General features: G+C 49.9%; 1 protein-coding gene across 2 annotated transcripts in view; it reads right to left on the reverse strand.

Annotated features, from left to right (window-relative positions):
- Positions 1 to 5736, reverse strand: part of SETBP1 (SET binding protein 1) — a 359213-nt gene extending 353477 nt beyond the window's left edge. For both annotated transcript variants that reach the window (XM_029060111.1, XM_029060105.1), the window contains exon 1: positions 5577 to 5736. The gene's annotated coding sequence lies outside the window, so the exon portion shown is untranslated. The remainder of the gene's footprint in view (positions 1 to 5576) is intronic.
- Between the last annotated feature and the right edge of the window lie 4415 nt (positions 5737 to 10151).

Raw genomic sequence — 10151 nt, forward strand, 5'->3', positions numbered from 1 at the left:
TGGAGCTCATCTTGGTAAATTAACAAACTGGTGGGTACCACCCCCCACCCCACCCCACCCTCCAGGTACAGCCTTTCCATGAGTCACAGCCCCATCTCACCTTCAAATCTAAGCATCTGCCACTCCCTTACTTAGAAATGCCCTCCGGCCTCCTTTCCCCAAACCACTACACGCCCCGCTTTTAAAACTGGGCTCATGTTCATCCCTTCTAGGAATGCCTTCCCAGGTCAGTCCAAATGACTCCAGCTATTCCAATCTCTCCCGTGACTCCATCCTTCCTCCTTTCCACTTCCCAAAATGTTTAATACGTCTAATTCCCTGAGGTTTGGCTATCTATTGCTTCTTCTGCTACTCTGCATAGCACCTAGTACAGGACCCTACATACAGTGGAGGCTTAATGGGTGTAGTCGTAGTGGCAAGAGTAATGCCTTTTTTGTGGAAGAAGAATTACCATAGAAGTCAAAGGAGAAACCTTTCAAGGAGCTTATGGTCTACAAGATTTTGACTGGGGGACCAAATTATTTCACCAAAATGAAGCAGCGTGCGAAGCAGCACGGTCTATATGGATCATAGATGGCATCCACTCGGATTAGCTTGTATCTACCCCAGCGCTCAGAATAGGGCCTGGCACATAGTAAGAGTTTAACAGATATCATTAATAAAAAATGTGTTTGGAAAAGTTTGGATTCAAGAGCCCCATGACAAATCTGGATACCCAGGCACTTGGCAGAAAGGGAACCTGTGGAATTCAAGATCACATGGTTACAGATTCCTTAGGCGGTAAGATTATTTAGGCCCAGTTGATCAAACGCGGTTATGGATTAAGAAAAAATTGATGAAATCAGGGGCAAAGCCAGGGGCGTATCAGAGACTGTAAGCTCCTAGAGGGCAGGGATCACATCCACCAACTTTATTATGTGGTACTCTCCCAAGTTCTTACTACAGCACTATGCACACAGTGAACACTCCTCAGTAAACCCCATTGATTGACTGATTGCCAGTAATGGCCCTCGAGGTGTTCTGTGGTCGGATGCCTGGGGAATGGGAGAGGTGCCCAGAAGGAAAGAGATGGAATAATGAATCATGGTTGAAATCTAGCCCCAAATCTTGGTCATCCAACACAACTACTCCCATGAAATCCAAAAAAGCAAATCCTGCCTTTCCAAGGATTTTCAAGGAGTGAAGATTCTCTTACAATGGCAAGACCCCAAATCTCTTCAAGTATATCCTGAGCAATGATGACCTTAAGCACCTGATTTCTTGTCAAGGAAAGAAAAAACTAAAACCACAATTGGGGAAGGAAGGAAGAAGACATTTGTGTAGGTTGACATTTTCAATTCCGATCTGGTCCACTTTAGTCCTGTTATCTGATCGCTATCCCCTCCTCCCTCTCAAGCTCTGAGAGAAACAGGCACCTCTCCTCACCAGGGTCAGCTCTATTTTGTTGGCTGTAATTATTCTTCAAGGATCCGGGGGGTGGGGGGGGGGGGAGAGAGAAAAAGAGAGAGAGATCATCTGTGCATACTGATTGTCATCGGTCATCAATTTCATGGGGAAAGCTGCTGCTTTCCACCAGAGCAACGCTTTGGACTTCAGAACTGTTTATTTGGTGCCCTAGACATTGCCATTGCTTGTTGTGGGTTGGGTTGGGTCAAGTCACCATTGCAGTGCAATTACAGGCCTTCAAGCAAAAGGTTTCTCTGTTCCAGGGGAGGCTGACTGAAGGAAAGAGAATGCGCTGGGGAAAGGCTGAGCCACTGAGCCCCATGGAGAAGGCCAAAGAAGTAACTGGTTTCTCTCTGATCCCATCGAGGGGTAAAGGAACTGACCAAGAGTGGCACTTTCTCAGAGCATCACTGTAGTCTGAGAGCCTCAGTGAGGCTTGGGTTGATGGCACAGGGAAAAAAAAATTAATATCCAAGAAACGAAAACTTGGAACAAAAATAAAACTCAAGGGGTGTATTTTCTTATATAATGAAGCCAGTTCTGCTCAGTGGGTGTCTGGTGTTTTGCTTTCTGGGTACATCTAGCCTTTGTTCGGGCCAGGCTGAGTATATATGACCTCATCAGATCATATGTTAATCAAAGGATGGGCTTAGAAATAGTCCCACAAAGAAAGCTAATAACCATGACAATACCTCACATTTATAGAGCACCTTTCTCCACAGAGTTCGAAGCACTTCAGCAGACATGGCTAATCATTACTATCACTCCCAGGGTACCCTAAGTAGAGGGCACCTGAGAGAGCAGAGGTAGAGGAGGAAGGAAATGACTTACCCAAGAGTACTTGGCAAGTCCAAGGTTAAACCCAAAGAGAGCCTTGGCCTTTCAACTTCCAGCTCAGTTCCTCTAACCACTACACTCTCCTGTCCCATCTGGTGAACAGTGACCAAAAGCAAATAACTGGTTGGCAATTATTAAAAGCCAAAACTAACTCTGTCAATCTGCCTGAATCTTAAAACACCGTAGGACTCGGTAGAAGCCCAAGACGTCATTTCATCATTTTTCAATGCATCTCCCTAAAATGCTAATGGGTTCATAACAATTTACCTCGTTCTTTTGGCAGCCCCAAAGTTGAAGCCACTTGAAATACCCTGAGCAAAAAGTATTTCTTTCCCCATCCCTGGGTTACAGGGAAAACAAGAGTCGCCTTGGCCCTGTTCCTTCTCAACAGATTTCTGGATTCAATTAAAACTCTGAATCGCAATTGGAGAGTCGGCATTTTGAGAGCCTGCAGTCAAGGCAAGACACAGAGCCTCCAAGTGAATTCAGAAAGGATATCCCATCCTCTGGCTACTTCTCATCCCTCTTTCCCCCAACCCAACACCTCCCTCCCCCACCCCCCCCCAGCCCACACCCTTTTCCATAACCTTCTCTAAGAGTAGAGATTAAAGTCCAAGTACAAATAATAGCCCTGTTGATAGAACTTTCTTCTTCAGGACTCTCATTTCCGTGTCAGGGATTTATCAATTGGGGACCTAATGGAACTGGAAGCCAAGGTACCACAAAAAGCAGCATAGAGAATCAAGAGTGAGCTAGGCCCTCACTTCCTACCTACCTGGTTCTTCTCCAACAAGATGCAGTGTCTCCCTTTTTTGCTTCCCACTGCCTTCTCAGATGATTTCAGCCCCTCAATTCTTTCTCTTCCCAAACTCATGCTAGCAGGAAAGACTCTGCAGATTCCTGTCCCTGTGAGTGAATAGTTGGAGGGGAAGTTTGTTCAAAGGCCGGCCGGGGGGGTGGGGGGGGTGGGGAGGGCGGGACTCAAAATATTGAGTAGAGAAGTAGAACTGTGATTCCTTTACCTCCGTCATATCCTCTTGACAATACGCAAAGGATCGAATTACTTCTCCAGGCAGCGAGGGACTAGCTAGCAATTCTTAACCAGCCTACACCAACCTTTTAAATTGCATCGACAGACATATAAGGCAACATTAACTAACAGTTGGTATAATCTCTCCCGGACTAGTTGCGCTCCCTCTGCCCAAGACAATCCACCGTACTGTTTATTCGAGGAGTACTTTAAAATTCACTGTGAAAAGAGAAACACTATTTCCCTTCTCTGTCTCCCTAATATATCTCCTTGCCACCCATTCTTTCCCATGCTCGGCTCCGATTTCAGTGCCACCACTGACTGCAACAGTCCTGACTCTGACACCAGCAAAACCTTAGAAACCAGCAATGGCTTCAGACACAATCACTCACAAGAGCCAGAACACACAGACTCACACTCACTCACTCACAACTCAAATGATCTATTTTACCACCTGTCCTTTCCTCCTCCACCTTCCCCCTTTCATCCCACCATTTCAAGTGGCCTACCACAGAGGTAGACAGTTACCGTAAGACACTGTAGCTTCAGCCAGCCCTTAAGCTGAGGGGACAAAAATGAACTAACTGGGTATGAAATGTCAGAAGAGACAGAGACAAAGGCAAGAGAAATTGACTGGAAGACTTCTAAACCCGACACCCCCCAAAATTTAGCTTGCTAATGATGTCTTCCATCCCTTGCATGCACACACTTACATACACACATACACACATACACACACGTATGCAGAAACACATGCACACGCGAGCACACACACACTCACTCCTATGCTCTTCCTTCTCTGAAGCCAAGTGCCCACCTAAAATGTATGGAGGGGCGGGCAGGGGGAGAGCGGGGAGGGGATTCCCTACCCCACGCCCAAGCCCCAGTTATCCAGACACTGTTCAGCTGTATTAACTTTCAGAATTGGCATAAATGACTACCTCCTCTCAGCATCCAGATGCATTTTTGAGTAGAGGTAGGGGGAACAGGGCAAATCAAACTGTTCCAGAGACAGACAAGAAGCAATAATAAGGTGGGGAAGAACAAGGAGATCCCTGAATTAGAGGCACAAGTTTTATCAAGGGTTTATTTTTTCCTGTTTGTTGTTTTTCAAACCCATTTTCACACAACATTATAAGGAAAGAAGAAAAGGGTGGGGGGGAGAGAGAGAAAGAGAAAAAGAGAGAGCACGCATCTTCATATTCCCCACAGATCCCAACAGAACTTTAGGAAGGGAAGTATGAACAGTGGGAAAGACCCGCAATTGCATCTCTGGAGAAGCTGCTCTTTTGGGGGGAAGAGTTTCTCCAGGGATAAAAAAAACACAAATTGCCTCTCTTAGCATCAGACAGCAACCATGAGATTATCAGTATAGTTTATTTGAAGCGGAAACAAATCGGAAATCCTTCTCTCAACTGCCTTTTTAGACAGATATATGTATTGCACAGGCACACACACATAAGCACGCGTACACACACACACTTGGAAACACACGCAGATTCACGTTAAAAATAAATTCAACATGAGGGGGCAACAGCAAAAAAAACCTCAACAAAACCCAGAGGCAATGGGTCAAGACTGACTAAGTCACGTCTCCTAATAACAATCAAGCAAACTTTCAGATCTCCAACGAAAATATTTCCACTTCAGATCAGATTACAGAGATGAGTGATTTTTTTTTCCCGTATTTGAAGGGATTAGTTCAGCAATAACTTGGTTTGGCTATGCAATCTGCTGTACGTTCACCAAATCACAGACTACTAGCAAACAGCACCTCTCTCCCCATACACCCTCACACTCTCAAATACACTGTCCTGCTCAACATTGGGATGTAAAATATTCACATAACCGGTTTTGCTCATTCTGATTCTACGGATTACCTAAGGCAGTTTTTTTCTTTTGTCGAGGATACACTCCATTAACATGAAATTATCAATCAATAGCGATCCCTTATTTTGGTCAATGATTTACTTCTGAAATATAGAGAAGGGCAAGCCGGCAGGTCATTCGGATTCCCTTCTCTCGTCCACAGCTTCAGCTAAACAGACCCCCACCTCCAGACATTCACCTCGCTAGGTCATTACGGCAAATTGTTGGTTTTCGGGGGTGCGCGTCCTTTCAATGTCAAAATAACGAGAGCGCAGGGGACAGAGAGAAAGAGAGAGACAGAAGAAAGGAAAGAAAAAGACCCAAATCAGTTCAATAGGATTGGAAGACGAGACGCCAGGACAGAAATCCACCCGCATTAAACCCCCACACCAACCTTCCAGACGGGACCAGATCTCTCCAGTTCTTCTCTTAGCCACACGTTAAATTCTGATACATTTTGCTCCCTCAAAAAAAAAAAAATCCAAGTAGGTTGCAACGTTGCTCTCTAGCTCCACTTAACCTGCAACTTACAAAGGGAGCGAAAAAAAAAAAAGAAAAAAGAAAAAAAGGAGCAGAAATCTTTCAGCCTCCCCCCGCCCCCTCTCTTTTCCCCGCCCCCCAAAGAGCGCGGGCACCATCAGCGGCGGCCCCCCGGAGACGGGGAGCCGGTGCCCCCGGCCCGGGTGATGCCAACTCCAAGAAGGACCCCCAGATCCCGCCGGCCCGATGCCCCCGCCGACCCGCTCAAATGGACAGCCATCCTCTCTCCACACCCACCTCCCCTCGCCCGCCGCCGCCGCGCAGCAGCAGCAGCAGAAGCAGCAGCAGAAGCAGCAGCAGCATCCCCCTCCTCCTCCTCCTCCTCCTCCTCCTCCTTCTCCTCCTCCTCCTCCTGCCCCCGCCTCCCAGCAAAGTCACCCTGCAAAACGAGGCCGCGTTAACTTGGGCAGAGCGAGAAAAATAAAGGATGAAGAAAGAGATGCAGGTCCCTCCTCGGGGCTCCTAGGGCATGTCTCCCCCCACCCCCCTTTCGGTCTTCCAGTGTCGTCTGGTCTGTGGGTGTCTCTGCGTCTGGGTCTCTGGGTGGGTCTGTGCGAGTGTGTCTCCGGGTGTGTGTTTCTGCGAGTGTGTCTCTGGGTGTGTGTCTGTGCGAGTGTGTCTCTGCGTGGGTGTCTCTGCGAGTGTCTTTGCGTGTGTGTGTGTGTCTCGGGTCTCTGCGTTTGTGTCTCTGGGTGTGTGTCATGTGTCTCTGCGAGGGTGTCTCTGGACCTCCTCCTCCCCCCAGCAAAGTCGCCCTGCAAAACGAGCTCGCGTCCCCTTGGCCACGCGAGGAAAACAGAGGACGAAGGAAGGGATGCGGGTGGCTCCTCGGGGCTGGGGGGGCCCGTCCGTCCCGTCCCGTCCCGTCCCGTCCCCCCCTCCCCGTCTGTGGCTGCGAGTGTCGCCTGGCCTGTGTGTGTCGGTGGGTTGTGTGTCTCCGGGGCTGCCGCGGCCGCCCGGCCGGGTGGGTGCAATGTGTGTCCGTGTCCCCGGCCGAGCCCCCCGCGGGGCCGCCGCCGCTCCCACGCCGCCCTCGGCATCTGTCACAAGGCGACCGATGGGCGGGGATGGGATGGGACCGGGGGGGGGGGGGGAGGGAGGGAGGGATGCAGGGGCTGGGGGAGACGCCCCGCCGGCCGCGCACAGCTCGGCCCCCACCCGGAGAGATGGCGGGCAAAGACCGACGGAGCGGGGGGAAAATGGCGCCTCCGGAGCGGCCCCTTCCCACCCGCGCCCGTCGCACACTCACCCCGACACTCCGCACCCCCACCTACCAGGCCGGCCCTCATTGGAGCGGGAGGCAGGGACAGATCCATCGGATGCCCCCCGGAGGATTAGCTCGCCCAAGGCGGACGGGGGAGGGGGGAACGAAGCCGCCCGCGGCGGGTGGGGGCGGGAGGGGGGTGTGCGTGTGTGGGGAGAAGGGGACCGGCTGGGTGGGAGGTTTCGCTGATGTCCGCTGTTTCCTCGGCGCTGCCGTGTCCCGGCCCCTTCGCCCCGCCTCCCTCCCGGCTCCGGACAACGCGCTCCCACCTCCGGACAACGCGCCCGCCCGGCTCCCAGGGCCAAGCCGTTCGAGGCGGGGGCGCAGCGGGGGGGGGGGGGGGGGGGTCTGGCTAGAAGGGTCTGTGTGTCTGCATAAATATCTGGGTCTAGACCAGTGTGTATGTCTGGGTGGGTCCGCCTTGACGAGTGTGGGGGTCTGCATAAAGGTCTGTGGGTGCAGAAGTGTGTATGGCTGGGAGGGGCTGGGGGGTCCGCCTTGACAAGTGTGGGGGTCTGCATAAAGGTCTGTGGGTGCAGAAGTGTGTATGGCTGGGAGGGGCTGGGGGGTCCGCCTTGACGAGTGTGGGGGTCTACATAAAGGTCTGTGGGTGCAAAAGTGTGTATGGCTGGGAGGGGCTGGGGGGTCCGCCTTGACGAGTGTGGGGGTCTACATAAAGGTCTGTGGGTGCAGAAGTGTGTATGGCTGGGAGGGGCTGGGGGGTCCGCCTTGACAAGTGTGGGGGTCTACATAAAGGTCTGTGGGTGCAGAAGTGTGTATGGCTGGGAGCGTCTGGGGGTCTGCCTTGACAAGTGTGGGGGTCTGCATAAACGTCTGTGGGTACAGAAGTGTGTACGTCTGTGTGGGTCCGTGGGTCTGCCTTGACGAGTGTGGGGGTCTGCAGAAATGTGTGTATAGAAGTGTGTAGGTCTGGGTCTGCATAAATGTCTGTATAGAAGTGTGTACGTCTGTGTGGGTCTCTGTGTCTGCGTTGATAAGTGTGTGTGTCTGCAGAAATGACTGTGTCTGCGTTAAGTGTGTGTGTCTGCATAAATGTCTGTGGGTACAGAAGTGTGTACGTCTGTGTGGGTCTGTGTGTCTGCGTTGACAAGTGTGGGGGTCTGCAGAAATGTGTGTATAGAAGTGTGTAGGTCTGGGTCTGCATAAATGTCTGTGTGTGTAGAAGTGTGTACGTCTGTGTGGGTCTGTGTCTGCGTTGATATGTGTGCGTGTGTGTCTGCATAAATGTCTGTGTGTATAGAAGTGTGTACGTCTGTGTGGGCCTGTGTGTCTGCGTTTACAAGTGTGTGTGTAAGTGTGTGTGTGTCTGGGTGTCTGCGTTTATTAGTGTGTCTGCATAAATGTCGGTGTGTATATGTGTGTACGTCTGTGTGTGTGTCTGTGTGCCTTTGTTTACAAGTGTGTGTGTAAGTGTCTGGGTGTCAGCGTTTATAAGTGTGTGTCTGCATAAATGTGTGTATGTGTGTGTGTCTGTGTTTATAAGTGTGTGTCTGCATAAATGTCTTAGTATATATGTGTGCACGTCTGTGTGTGTGTGTCTTTGTGTCTGTGTTTACAAGTGTGTGTGTGTGTGTGTGCGTATAAGTGTATGTGTCTGCATGAATGTGTGTGTATAAATGTGTCTGCATAAATGTGTGTATAAGTGTATGTGTCTGCATAAATGTGTGTGTCTCTGTGTGTATAAGTGTCTGTGTGTCTGCGTTTATAAGTGTGTGTGTCTGCATAAATGTGTGTATGTGTATAAGTGCCTGTGTGTCTGCGTTTACAAGTGTGTGTGTCTGCATAAATGTGTGTGTCTATATGTATGTGTGTGTCTGTGTGTGTATGTGTGTATCTGCGATAATAAATGTGTGTGCCTGAGTGTGTATGTGTCTGCATTTATAAGTGTGTGTCTGTGTGTGTATGTGTATAACTGTGTGTGTGTCTGCATAAGTGTGTGTATCAGTGTGGATGTCTCTGTATGTGTATAACTGTGTGTGTGTCTGCATAAGTGTGTGTATCAGTGTGGATGTCTGTGTGTGTATAAGTGTCTGTGTCTGCGTTTATAAGAGTATGTGTGCCTGTGGGTGTTTAAGTGTGTGTGTCTGTGCGTGTGCATAAATGTGTATGTCTGTGTGTCTGCGTTTATAAATGTGTCTGTATGTGTGCATAAATGTGTGTATGTCTGTGTGTGTATAAGTGTGTGCGTTTATAAGTGTGTGTGTCTATGGGTGTCTCTGTGTATGTGTGTGTGTGCATAAATGTGTGTGTCTGTGTGTATGTGTCTGTGTGTCTGCGTTTATAAGTGTATGTATGTCTTTGTATGTATGTGTGCATAAATGTGTGTATGTTTGCATGTGTATAAGTATGTCTGCGTTTATAAGTGTTTGTCTGCATGAATGTGTGTATCTGTGTGGGTATAAGTGTGTATGTCTGTGTGTGTGTATAAGTGTCTGTGTCTATGCCTGCGTTTATAAGTGTGTGTGTCTGCATAAATGCGTGTATCTGTGTGTGTATGTCTGTATGTATGTGTCTGTGTCTGCGTTTATAAGCGTGTGTGCCTGTGTGCGTATAAATTTGTGTGTCTGTGTGTGTGCCTGTGTGTGTGCATGTGTGCCTGTTGTGTGTGCTTGCTGGGGTCGGTTCAGGACGAAGGGCGTTGGGCAGCGCGTGTCCGGAGAGGAGGGTGGGTGTACAGCGCTCCGCACACAGTAAGGGCTCAATAGATTCACTCATTCATTTATTCATTCATTCATTCATTCAATAGTATTTGTTGAGCGCTTCCTACGTGCAGAGCACTGTACCGAGCGCTGGGAATGGACAATTTGGCAACAGATAGAGACCATCCCTGCCCGATGACGGGCTCAATAAATACGATTGGATGGATGGATGGATGGATGGATGGATGGATGGATGGATGGATGGATGGATGGATGGATGGATGGATGGATGGATGGATGAATGAATGAATGAGGAGGGGGCGGGGTCCACGCTGCCCCTCATTCATTCAATCGTACTTACTGAGCGCTTCCCGCGGGCCGAGCACTGCACTAAGCGCTGGGCGGGGACAGGTCAGCAGCAGCTGGAGACAACAACCCCCCCCCCCCCCGCCCACAGCGGGCTCACCTCCACGTCTCCCCCTGCCCTCTGTCCCTCTGCCGCCTC

This window comes from Ornithorhynchus anatinus, chromosome 3 (genome assembly GCF_004115215.2).
Source record: "Ornithorhynchus anatinus isolate Pmale09 chromosome 3, mOrnAna1.pri.v4, whole genome shotgun sequence".
NCBI lineage: Eukaryota > Metazoa > Chordata > Mammalia > Monotremata > Ornithorhynchidae > Ornithorhynchus > Ornithorhynchus anatinus.